The sequence below is a fragment of the Anomaloglossus baeobatrachus genome, chromosome 4, assembly GCF_048569485.1.
Source record: "Anomaloglossus baeobatrachus isolate aAnoBae1 chromosome 4, aAnoBae1.hap1, whole genome shotgun sequence".
Lineage (NCBI taxonomy): Eukaryota > Metazoa > Chordata > Amphibia > Anura > Aromobatidae > Anomaloglossus > Anomaloglossus baeobatrachus.
Window position 1 is genome coordinate 663626022 of NC_134356.1, and position 13699 is coordinate 663639720.

At 46.5% G+C, this 13699-nt stretch overlaps 1 protein-coding gene across 2 annotated transcripts in view; it reads right to left on the bottom strand.

The window, feature by feature from the left end:
* The window catches only part of MAST1 (microtubule associated serine/threonine kinase 1), a 111210-nt gene that overhangs the window by 83044 nt on the left and 14467 nt on the right, over positions 1–13699 (bottom strand). The window lies entirely within an intron of this gene.

Consider the following 13699-nt stretch of genomic DNA (forward strand, 5'->3'; position numbering starts at 1 on the left):
TAACTTACAGATTAATCATGGAAGGTATCTCGGGGAGACGCCTTCAATGATTAATCTAGGATTTAGTGGCAGCTATGGGCTGCCATTAACTCTTTATTACCCCGATTGCCACCGCACCAGTCCCAGAACTGTCGCATCTATTGTATGCGGCAATTCTGGGCGGCTGCTGACTGATACTGTTAGGCTGGGGGGCTCCCCATAACGTGGAGCTCCCCATCCTGAGAATATCAGCCTTCAGCCGTATGGCTTTATCTGGCTGGTTTTAAAATTGGGGGGGACCGCACGCCGTTTTTTTTAATTATTTAATTATTTATTTCACTGCACAGTATAGACACGCCCACCGGCTGCTGTGATTGGGTGCAGTGAGACACCTGCTACTCAGCGTGGGGGCGTGTCTGACTGCAACCAATCATAGGTGCCGGTAGGCGGGGAAAGCAGGGAATACGAGATTGTTTAATGAGCGGCCGGCTTTTTCAAAATAGTAAAAGCCGCCGCAGCAGTGTGAACGCCGTGCAGCGCCGCGCCGGGGATCGGTAAGTATGAGAGAGGGCTGCTCAATTCAGTCACTCAGGAGATTAGCGGTCACCGGTGAGTCCTTCACGGGTGACCGCTAATCAGGACGCGACACAGACAGAGCCGCGGTATGACAATGAAGTCGGGTGAAGTTCATCCGACTTCATTCTGATCGTGCGGCTCTGTCTGTGTCTGCTGTCATCTGCCATTCAGCTCTGCTACATGGCTGTCTGTGTCTGCTGTCAGCAGCCATGTAGCAGAGCTGAATGGCAGATGACATAGTAAAAACAGATCCCCTACACATTACACACGCTTGGCAAGTCAATAAATAAAAAAAAAAAAAAAAGGGTGCCCAATGCATACGTCACAGAACACATGATCTAAAGGATCGCACACAAAATTGACCAATTTAACATAGACTACTAACGCTCGTGTGACAGCAAATGAATGACCTACGTGCAATCTCATAGGATCCCATATGCGACCTGGGCATGTCACATCGCAAATGCGATTGTACAACTAATTGCAACGTGTAAAGCAGGCTTAAGGGAAGTGCAGATGAAAAACAGCTGAAAGGCTGAGGAACTCTGCAGGGTCCTAAAGGGAAAGGGATAACAGAGAGCAAAAGAGAAGGGTGTTTGATACTGCGCCAAAGGATCACAGGAACAGATGTTTAGATTAATGCATCTTTATTTCATCCAGGTCTACGCGTTTCCGGAGCCACTGCCCCCTTCCTCAGGACCGTCAGGAAAGACAAAACATCAGATTTGATGTTTTGTCTTTCCTGACGGTCCTGAGGAAGGGGGCAGTGGCTCCGGAAACGCGTAGACCTGGATGAAATAAAGATGCATTAATCTAAACATCTGTTCCTGTGATCCTTTGGCGCAGTATCAAACACCCTTCTCTTTTGCTCTCTGTTATCTGCCAATTGGGTGGCTGCAGCCTTGGATCAGATTCTACATGCGAATACAGTTGTTGTGACTCTCACAACGACATCTGGTGAGTAGTTTTACCCTCCTCCCACCCCTTATATACTGGGGTAAGACCCTATATGCGCTTTTCTCTCCACAGATTTCTTATCTGAAAGGGAAAGGGATGACATTAATAACATGCCCATTCATAATTCCCCTTCAACAAGCTTTTTTCTTTTCTGTGTCAGTGTAGATGAATGGACTAGGGTCCCCTCAGGTTGCAATTGGTATGTTCGGTCCAAATAAATTTAAAACTATATACCAGCATGTAGTTGTGGCTCCCTGCAATGTTAAGAGCGTTCCCAGCCTCTGTAAAATCCACGTGGAAGGGGAATTATGAATGGGCATGTTATTAATAGGTGACACCATCATTCACCATAGAATATACAGCCTTGTCCCGAATGAGATGACAAGAATCTGAAAAATATTTCTATAACAGGAATTCTGTGTTCGGTAATATCCACGCTAATATTTTATGGAACTCTGTATTACCTGGCAATTTTTGGAGTCTAAAGATACGCCAGCACCAGAGGAGACTATAATAGTCATATGTACAATCTGAAGATCATTTGTTTGATGTACTCTGTTTGGGGAGATTACAAAAACTATGTCTGTATTCACTGTATGATTGGAGGATAATGTATAAATTATTTGTATTTTTCTATACTACTTTTTGATGACCCCTGAGGAACCTTCTATTAGAAGGGGAAACGCGTCGGGTCGATTAGGGGTAGAAGGTTGACAGCATCCTCACTAATATAGGAAGTGGCAGTATATATAGAATTATATCTCAGTGCAGAACCAACTAATTTAGGGCAAAAAGTGCTGCCTTTAGGGATCTTGACTGTAGGACCCTTGACTATTGGACTGTTTAGGGATATATTTTTATATTGCGCCTTACTGACATTTGTTCTTGCTCCTAAATAGGGGTAACGCATAGGATTATAAAAATAAGGGGGATATATGTTTGAAATTTTTGTATGGCACCAATGAATATTTTCTATATAATGTGGAAGTATGTTTATTTGCTTCTGTTAATAAAATTGATCATTTTTAAATTAAGGAGTTTTTAGTCTGTGAACCAGTTTTGAGCTCTCCTTGCATTACTTTTTTCGTGAGAAATCCCTTGAAAACCCTTGTGCAAGTATGTTAGCACAGCTGAAAACAGTTTTGCTGATTAGAGAAGCTGTAAAACTGACCTTCCTTTGAGCTAGTTGAGAATCTGGAGCATTACATTTGTTGGTTCCATTAGGCCAGTTTCACACATCCGGCTTTTTGCCATTTTGCTGGATCCGGCGCTCTCCCGTACAGTTAATACAGTACAATGACAGCACAACAAGCGCCGGTCACATGCTGTCATGTGACCGGCGCATGTGACCCGGAAGTTACAGCGCTGTCATTGTACTGTATTATCTGTACGGGAGAGCGCCGGATCCGGCAAAACGGCAAAAAGCCGGATGTGTGAAACCGGCCTTACACTCTCAAAATGGCCAGAAAAAGAGAACTGTCATGTGAAACTCGACAGTCTATTCTTGTTCTTAGAAATGAAGGATATTCCACGCGAGAAATTGCCAAGAAACTGAAGATATCCTACAATGGTGTGTATTACTCCCTTCAGAGGAGAGCACAAACAGGCTCTAACCAGAGTAGAAAGAGACGTGGGAGCCGCGCTGCACAACTGAGCAACAAGACAAGTACATCAGAGCCTCTAGTGTGAGAAATCGACGCCTCACAGGTCCTCAACTGGCAGCTTCATTAAATAATACTCGCAAAACACCAGTTTCAACGTCTACAGTGAAGAGGCGACTCCGAGATGCCGGCCTTCAGAGCAGAGTGGCAAAGAAAAAGCCATATCTGAGACTGGGTAATAAAAGGAAAAGATTAATACGGGCAAAAGAACACAGACATTGGACAGAGGAAGATTGGAAAAAAGTGTTATGGACAGACGAATCGAAGTTTGAGGTGTTTGGATCACACAGAAGAACATTTGTGAGAGGCAGAACAACTGAAAAGATGCTGGAAGAGGGCCTGACGCCATCTGTCAGGCATGGTGGAGGTAATGTGATGGTCTGGAGTTGCTTTGCTGCTGGGAAAGTGGGAGATTTGTAAAAGGTAAAAGGGATTTTGAATAAGGAAGGCTATCACTCCATTTTGCAACGCCATGCCATACCCTGTGGACAGTGCTTGATTGGAGAAAATTTTATCCTACAACAGGACAATGACCTAAAGCACACCTCCAAATAATGCATGAACTATTTAGGGAAGAAGCCGGCAGCTGGTATTCGATCTGTAATGCAGTGGCCGCCCAGTCACCAGATCTGAACCCTATAGAGCTGTTGTGGGAGCAGCTTGACCGTATGGTGCGCAAAAAGTGCCCATCAAGCCAATCCAACTTGGGGGGGGGGAGGGAAGCATGGGGGGAAATATCTCCAGATTACCTCCGCAAATTAACACCTAGAATGCCAAAGGTTTGCAAAGCTGGAATTTCTGCAAAGGAGCATTCTGTGAGGAAAGCAAAGTGTGAAGGAGAAAATTATTATTTCAAGTAAAAATCATTATTTCTAACCTCGTCACTGTCTGGACGATATTCTCTATTCATTCTGCAACTCATTTGATAAATAAAGGTATGATTTTTCATGAAAAAGACTAAATTGTCTGGGTGACCCCAAACTTTTGAACTTTAGTGTATATATACAATACTCACAAAAATTTAGGGATATTTGGCTTTCACAATGATCCTAAAATGCCCTCTAACCTTCTCAGGTGACCTTAATGTGACCTTCTGTAAATTTTTGGATGCTCATGTTCGGTGTTTCAGGGCTTTTTGCACAACTTGCTGTTCTCTAAGAAGGAGCTTAATGGCAAAATTCACAACAGGTGTTTGGGCCATGAATCACCCATTCAATTTTGGGTATCAATTAGAATTGGTATAAACCCTCCTCCTCATCATGCTCTTCACATTTTGACATCATGAGACCAAGACAACACCTAACAATTGATTGGCAGCACTGCACCATTGTGAGGCCTCAAGCAAGATGTTCTCAGACAGAAGTGGCCACTGAGCTTAGAGTGTCACCAGCAGGATTTACACAGACACAGAGAGACTGGCAGAGTCACAGAAAGGCAGAGAAGTGGACGTCCTTTGGATACATCTCACACTGATGACCGCTTCTGTATCAACAATGTCTTTCGGAACTGGATGATGAATGCCACACAACTACAGGCACATTTAAGGGAGGTGAGAGGCACAAAGTGTCACGTCAGTGTGGTATGTATGCTAGGCAACCTGCCAGGTAACCTGACCACACCACCAGGAACAGGCGTCATCAAAGCTGGACGAGAGACCAATGGGCCTCAGTGCTGGTCACTGTTGAAAGTTGATTCACGCTGAGCAGAAATGATGGCCGACAACGTTGTTGGAGACATCAAGGAGAGCGCTATGCATCAGGCACTGCTGTCACCAGACGAGCCTTTGGTGGTGGTGGTTGTGTTGCATTGTGGGCCGGTGTGTCTGGTCAGTACAGAACGGCCCTACACTGTGTGAATGGCTCAAACAGCCCCTACTACAGAAATAACATCATTAATCCAGTCATTGTGCCTCTGCCTGAACAATCCCAGCCTAATGTCATCTTCATGGAGGACAATGCTCCAGATCATTGAGGTCGCATCATTAGGGACTTCAAATGGAGAAAAAGCCCTTAAAATTTCAATTCTTTAATGATAAAGTTTAAAATGGATATCCCAACATGAATAACACACATGAATAACACACACATGTATACAAACAACAAAAAGGAAAAAGTGCTGCAGTGCAGACTGGGAGTGGTCACCGCCCCTTCACTTCTCCCTACCTAGCCTGCGGAGGTCGGCACCCTAGATTGCGTAAAGGCGCCCCCGCTCACCGTCGGCTCGCCCTCCTTTCCCTGCACTGAATTCGGAAGTGCAACTAGTCTGGGAATGTAGGAGTGCTCAATTCAAAAATTGCTGCACTGCAAAAATTTACAGGTTTAAGGAAATAACTATTAATAACTGACACACATGTGGATGTGACTCCACAGAGATGCTGAAATGACCGATACAATGGTGTATAGTCTGAGATGCCTGAAAATAGAAAAGCCACCTCAAGGTAGAGTTTTTTTAGTGGACACCATGCACTCGTTTGGATATATCCCCTGGAGTCGCCTATATGGATATCAATTATCCTATGCATTCCATCGGGCATAGATTATAGTGCTGAAACAACAGGTTACCACAATGTATTCCAATAACCTTTGCCTTCGCCTACTCCCACACATAAATCCAATGAGAGTCAATCAATAACCCAGCACAAGACTCCACACTAGGCACACAGATGGATGGTCCACCGATACAATGACATAGTTAGCCAATAGCATAGACAACCTTCCACTCCAGTCTTATTCACTGTGGATGTAACGATAACATATAGAAAGTACTTAGCTTTTGATGTAAATATGGACAAATCGCCAGATAAACGCTGATACTTCAGTGTAGTTACTGGAAACAAACAGGCCCAGTTTTGGGAACCGCTAGCTCGACGCGTTTCCCCCTGGCACACAGTCCCGCCAAGGTTCATCAGGAGCACCCACAATCGGGTACAGAGTGTCGGCCACAATAAACCGCTCTGCCTCGGTCCTAATCCCCGCCTATTCGCGTGGGGTAAAGAGCGCTCTTTAAAAATGGCGCTTCCTGACGTCACCGGAAGTGACGTGTGTTGGAACGGAAGTCGCACTCGCGTGGAACGCATTATGCGCTCCACCGCGGCTAATCACTATGGGACAGAAGGTGACCCTCCATGTGGCGCTTCCTGACGTCAGCGGAAGTGACGTCTATTAAAACGGAAGTGCCGCTCGCGTGGAACGCATCATGCGCTCCACTGCGGCTCATCAATACGGGGCGGAGGCTATCCAGTCATGTGACACACGATATCAGTCATATGATCACAGGGCACAGTCGTGCACTCCGCGACCCCGCACCACATGGTTAAAAGTGCTAAGGGGACAGGAAATGAGTTAACCCCACCAGAGAAGCCTAGATAGACTCATACATCGTCACCGGTGGGCTCAACAGACATAATACATCCCCTTCCCATTAATTTACACAGAACGCCCCACACAGGTACATTATAGTTACAATTCACAAAGGGATATCAAGAAATGCACATGTGGACCAATCCGTCAACATGAATAAACTGTCACAACCAGGGACATTAGGTCCATGATCAAGAAAGTAAACCCCGCAGTCCACAAAAGGACCTATACAGGATGGCTGTATACACATATACCTAATTTCCCATATGTCTAGGAAGGAATAAATATCCCAATATATTGAATGCTAGGGTCAGATGAAACTAGAGAAGGTTAGTTGTTCATTTAGCCCACCTGGACTAGTTGATTCCAGCCAGAAAATCCAACGTGTCTCCCTTTGGAGCAGTTTTTTTGTCCCAATCTCCCTGACGTATTGAAGTACTACCTTGACTCTAGAGGAACATCTATGTCCCAGCATAATGAGTTTGTCCTACTACTAATCAGGTTCATCCTGACACACAACTATTTCATCTTCAATACGAAGTACTACCACCAGCTCAGGGGCACTGCAATGGGGAGCCCTTGTGCCCCCACGTATGCAAACTTGCTCCTGGGTTGGTGGGAGGACACTGTTGTTTTTCAGGATGATGATGTGTGGGGTCCCCAGATTCAGTTCTGGGGACGCTACATTGACGACATACTGGTGGTGTGGCGTGGACCAGCTGATTCCTTTGTTGCTTTTGTCAACCAGCTAAACATCAATGATCTAGGGTTGAGATTTACGTATGAGATTGGAGGCAATAAACTCCCCTTTTTGGATGTTTTAATAACAAAGGAACTTGATGGTACTTTGAGTACCTCTATATTCAGAAAGCCTAACGCCACAAATAGTCTGTTGAATTGGGAAAGTCACCATCCGGTTAGTTTAAAAACTGGGATCCCAAAGGGACAATTTCTGAGATTAAGGAGGAATTGCTCCACCGTCCATGAATATGAGAAACAATCTGTCCACCTCAAAAAGAGATTTAGGGAAAGGGGATATCCTCCAAACGTGATCGATAAGGCGCAGAAAAATGCCCTTCACAGTGACCGTAGGGGTCTGCTAGTCACCTCTCCTAAAAATGGTGATGGGCAGATCACACGGTTGATTGGGATGTACGATGATCAGCATGTAAAAATCATGGCCATTTTGAGGAGACATTGGGGCATTCTAAAGAGTGACCCCGATATATGTGAATATATAACGGCACACCCTTCGGTAACGTTCAAGAGGGGTAAGACAATCAAGGATGAGGTGGTACATAGCCTCTATATCCCCCCCAAAAAGAGTGGGACGTGGCTGGACAGGAGAGATGTAGGTACCTTCAAATGTGGGGCGTGTATATACTGTAAATATGTGGTTCCATCAAGAGAGTTTTGCAGCGCAGTCACTGGGCGAACATATAAGAATCGTAATTTTGCGAACTGCAAAACGGAGGGAGTAATCTACATCTGCACATGTACATGCCCAAAAGACTATGTGGGAAAGACTAGGAGACAATTAAAAGTACGGATAGGAGAACACTTAGGTGATGTGAGAAATAAACGTGACACACCCCTAGCTCGTCATATTAATTTACATCACAATGGCGATTTGGGGTCTCTTTCTTTTAGGACTATTGAGGTGATCTCCCCATCAATACGTCAGGGAGATTGGGACAAAAAAACTGCTCCAAAGGGAGACACGTTGGATTTTCTGGCTGGAATCAACTAGTCCAGGTGGGCTAAATGAACAACTAACCTTCTCTAGTTTCATCTGACCCTAGCATTCAATATATTGGGATATTTATTCCTTCCTAGACATATGGGAAATTAGGTATATGTGTATACAGCCATCCTGTATAGGTCCTTTTGTGGACTGCGGGGTTTACTTTCTTGATCATGGACCTAATGTCCCTGGTTGTGACAGTTTATTCATGTTGACGGATTGGTCCACATGTGCATTTCTTGATATCCCTTTGTGAATTGTAACTATAATGTACCTGTGTGGGGCGTTCTGTGTAAATTAATGGGAAGGGGATGTATTATGTCTGTTGAGCCCACCGGTGACGATGTATGAGTCTATCTAGGCTTCTCTGGTGGGGTTAACTCATTTCCTGTCCCCTTAGCACTTTTAACCATGTGGTGCGGGGTCGCGGAGTGCACGACTGTGCCCTGTGATCATATGACTGATATCGTGTGTCACATGACTGGATAGCCTCCGCCCCGTATTGATGAGCCGCAGTGGAGCGCATGATGCGTTCCACGCGAGCGGCACTTCCGTTTTAATAGACGTCACTTCCGCTGACGTCAGGAAGCGCCACATGGAGGGTCACCTTCTGTCCCATAGTGATTAGCCGCGGTGGAGCGCATAATGCGTTCCACGCGAGTGCGACTTCCGTTCCAACACACGTCACTTCCGGTGACGTCAGGAAGCGCCATTTTTAAAGAGCGCTCTTTACCCCACGCGAATAGGCGGGGATTAGGACCGAGGCAGAGCGGTTTATTGTGGCCGACACTCTGTACCCGATTGTGGGTGCTCCTGATGAACCTTGGCGGGACTGTGTGCCAGGGGGAAACGCGTCGAGCTAGCGGTTCCCAAAACTGGGCCTGTTTGTTTCCAGTAACTACACTGAAGTATCAGCGTTTATCTGGCGATTTGTCCATATTTACATCAAAAGCTAAGTACTTTCTATATGTTATCGTTACATCCACAGTGAATAAGACTGGAGTGGAAGGTTGTCTATGCTATTGGCTAACTATGTCATTGTATCGGTGGACCATCCATCTGTGTGCCTAGTGTGGAGTCTTGTGCTGGGTTATTGATTGACTCTCATTGGATTTATGTGTGGGAGTAGGCGAAGGCAAAGGTTATTGGAATACATTGTGGTAACCTGTTGTTTCAGCACTATAATCTATGCCCGATGGAATGCATAGGATAATTGATATCCATATAGGCGACTCCAGGGGATATATCCAAACGAGTGCATGGTGTCCACTAAAAAAACTCTACCTTGAGGTGGCTTTTCTATTTTCAGGCATCTCAGACTATACACCATTGTATCGGTCATTTCAGCATCTCTGTGGAGTCACATCCACATGTGTGTCAGTTATTAATAGTTATTTCCTTAAACCTGTAAATTTTTGCAGTGCAGCAATTTTTGAATTGAGCACTCCTACATTCCCAGACTAGTTGCACTTCCGAATTCAGTGCAGGGAAAGGAGGGCGAGCCGACGGTGAGCGGGGGCGCCTTTACGCAATCTAGGGTGCCGACCTCCGCAGGCTAGGTAGGGAGAAGTGAAGGGGCGGTGACCACTCCCAGTCTGCACTGCAGCACTTTTTCCTTTTTGTTGTTTGTATACATGTGTGTGTTATTCATGTGTGTTATTCATGTTGGGATATCCATTTTAAACTTTATCATTAAAGAATTGAAATTTTAAGGGCTTTTTCTCCTACGGTGTACAGTTTATGATCCCTTAATCATTATCTATAAACGTTTTTTTCCTGAGGACTTCAAATGGAACAGCTGCACTTTCTCCAGACCTGAATCCCATAGAAAACCTATGGGATCAGTGGAGTCCCTGTGTAGAGGCCATAACTCTGTACCCCCGAACCTCAATGACCTAAGGGCCGCCCTTCACGAAGAGTGGGATGCCACATCCGCAGACAATAACTCCACTGGTGACCAGCAGGAGGCGTCGTTGTCATCTGTAATTGATGCTCAAGGCCACATGACAAGTTATTGAGACACTGACATTTGGGGGGGGGGGGGTATACCCATCACCGGTTTCAATACATTTTTGAGATGAGGAAATCACCATTGCTGCTTTTATATAAATACCCGACTGTCATGATAAAATATCACTGTAGCGTAAACTTGTTAGATTGTGAGTAGTATATATATATACTGTATATATATATATACTCTCCTGTCAGCACTATTTCTTATTTTCGTAAGTAGATCAGACACAAAGGCTTGTATGTTATCTTCCATCTACATTATGCACTTGAATTATTTTCCGCCGTCTCCCATCAGGCCCATCAATATGTAAATTCGGGATGCCTCAGGTATCAGAGCATAGAATAAATTTGTTGATAAAGCATTATCAGGCCTGACTGACAGCTAGGCCCGGATCGTGGACAACTCCACATGATCCGGGAAGACAGAGCCCAGTGCAGTGGGAAGCAGCCACCCATCCCGTACATCATTACCTAGACTCATTGCATATGGATGGCCTACACTGGCGCTAAGAAGCCTCCTGCATATTCATGCGATCATGCTGAGAGACCAGAGCGAGCCGGCTGCCTCTCATGGGAAATGTAGTTTTTATAGCTGCTGGCAGAACTCGTCTACGGTGGCTTGCTGCCTGGTTTACCTCACGTGAGGATGTCAGGATTTTTTCTTTTTACATTCACAATTAATTATTTACCATGATTTCACTGGAGGGAGGGTGTGCAGACCGGAGGGTGTGCAGACCGGAGGGTGTGCAGACCGGAGAGTGTGCAGACCGGAGGGTGTGCAGACCGGAGGGTGTGCAGACCGGAGAGTGTGCAGACCGGAGGGTGTGCAGACCGGAGAGTGTGCAGACCGGAGGGTGTGCAGACCGGAGGGTGTACAGACCGGAGGGTGTGCAGACCGGAGAGTGTGCAGACCGGAGGGTGTGCAGACCGGAGAGTGTGCAGACCGGAGGGTGTGCAGACCGGAGGGTGCGCAGACCGGAGGGTGCGCAGACCGGAGGGTGTGCAGACCGGAGAGTGTGCAGACCGGAGAGTGTGCAGACCGGAGAGTGTGCAGACCGGAGGGTGTGCAGACCGGAGGGTGTGCAGACCGGAGGGTGTGCAGACCGGAGATTGTGCAGACCGGAGATTGTGCAGACCGGAGAGTGTGCAGACCGGAGAGTGTGCAGACCGGAGGGTGTGCAGACCGGAGAGTGTGCAGACTGGAGAGTGTGCAGACCGGAGAGTGTGCAGACCGGAGGGTGTGCAGACCGGAGGGTGTGCAGACCGGAGGGTGTGCAGACCGGAGAGTGTGCAGACCAGAGAGTGTGCAGACCGGAGAGTGCGCAGACCGGAGAGTGCGCAGACCGGAGGGTGTGCAGACCGGAGCCTGGTGTTGCGATCTCACCTCAACATCACATAGACCAGGGGTTCCCAATTTTTTTTATTCAGGAGAACCATAGTGGGGTAATTTCTAAAGACTGGAATTGCCCCATGTAAAAGACAGGAGTGGTAGGTGAGGATAGGAGAGGAGTGGCGGTGACAGAACACAGTGGGACATGTTTACACTAGGTTGTCCTGAAGAAGGACATGGTGCCTGGAAGATGCAAATCATTAATGGGGTCCTTCAGATTATTAACCTTATTTTCATATACCCTTAATAGTAAAATCACCAAAAATGTGAAGGGGGCCGCTGTTTCGCATCCTCATCTTGAGCCTAGAGTGTGTCTCTCACTAGGGAGGACCTGTCCTTTACGGTACTAGACGGACAGCCCATTAACGGAGTATTTTCAAGTGTGAAAGTTATAACTTGACTATTGCTTGGACCCCCACTAATCCCGAGACCCAAGCCCATGCGAATGGAACGGGTGTTGATGAAGCACTCTGCTGCTCCATTCACTCTTATGGGAGTTCTGAAGAGCAGCCGAGTGCAGCGCTCAGCTCATTATGGTGCTGTCATTGCTGTGCCCCGCTCTGGGGGATCACTGGCGAGTCTGGGACCAGTAGGTCACTGTGCCTTATTGTGTGCAGGTCTGCATCTTATGTTTAAATACATTTGCTTTCCTTTGGTGCTGTACGCGTTTAGGACTCTTTCCGATCTGGCTATCCTTTGAAGCCTCAATCTCAGGTGCAGCGCTTTGTAACCAATCCCCTTCACAATAAATAGTCATGTGTCTTAACATTTGATATCAGTTATAGATTCTCATATCTAAGCTGTTCCCTTTGGAAGGAGCCAGTCTCTGGAAGAAGCTGAAGTTGTGTGACAATTGCAGCTGTGGTGTTAGCTGAATTGGAGTTGCTTGGAGTGTGCTTCATTTTCCTCCTGTCTCTCTTCCTACCCTTGTTTTGGATTATTGCATTGGTGAGACTAGTGCTCTTACTGGCCTTCTCACTAGCCAGGGTAAGTTCAGGGCAAGTAAAGGCATAGGCACGGGATTGGCGACAGGGGGAAAGGACTCATATCGGGACGTTAGTTGTTAGTGAGTGGAGACCCAGCTCCCCTCTTCCTAGCACTAGGGCTCACCGTTGTATCATGTTCCTGCTGTACCCGGTTTGTTGCGGCACTCGCTGGGGGTTCCCTTATTCCTGGCAGAACCCCGGTAGTCAGTGACAGGTGCTCCCATTTAGGGCTCATTTAAACATCAGTTTTTTTGTGAGCGAGTGCAATTACATGGTAAAAATTGACAACGACCAATCTCTCTGATGAAACTCTGCTAAAAAAAACAAACCACGGATTAACTCTTACAAGAAGATCATGGGGTATGAATGGAGCGGAGGTCCACATGATCAACCTCTACTCCCATCACATGGGGCTTTTCAAAACCCTGGTCCCAGCAATGGGATCCCCAGAAGCAGAGACTGGCTAATTAAAAGAAGAGCCAAATATAAGTCAGTTCCCAGGGCTCCTGTCCGGAGACCGACGTGGCCAATGGACGAGGTCCTGTGAATCAATCGCCACCATCTCTATTTGGGCTTGGTTTACTATTAAAGGGAGTAAGCATTGTGCAAAGCAGGGGCCATCTTTAATAAGCAAACTACAGAGACAACAAACAAAAAGGTACTACCCATTGTATGACAGGGGAGGTAATGGCTGGCCACTGGTCAAACTGCTAAGGAACGGCTGCAGTATGATGGTCATGGGCCACACTCATGGCTCAGACTACGTGGATATCAGGGTGCAAGCCAATGTCTTCTGACGTGGCTGCTCGGAGGCGTCTTCTACTCCTCTGACTGAGTAGGAGGGTCTATTCGAGGGGAGACAACATATCCCTGCTCGTTGTGATAGGGAGAAGGCAATAAGCTGCCCCTACATTTCTCTTTTACTCTTCTCTATTTCTCTTCCTTTTCTGTCCTGCTTTTCTCCCTCCTTTTGACCTGGGAGAAAAGGGAAGCAGGAAATGGAGGGAAAATGAGCGAGAAGAGCAGTACTGCTA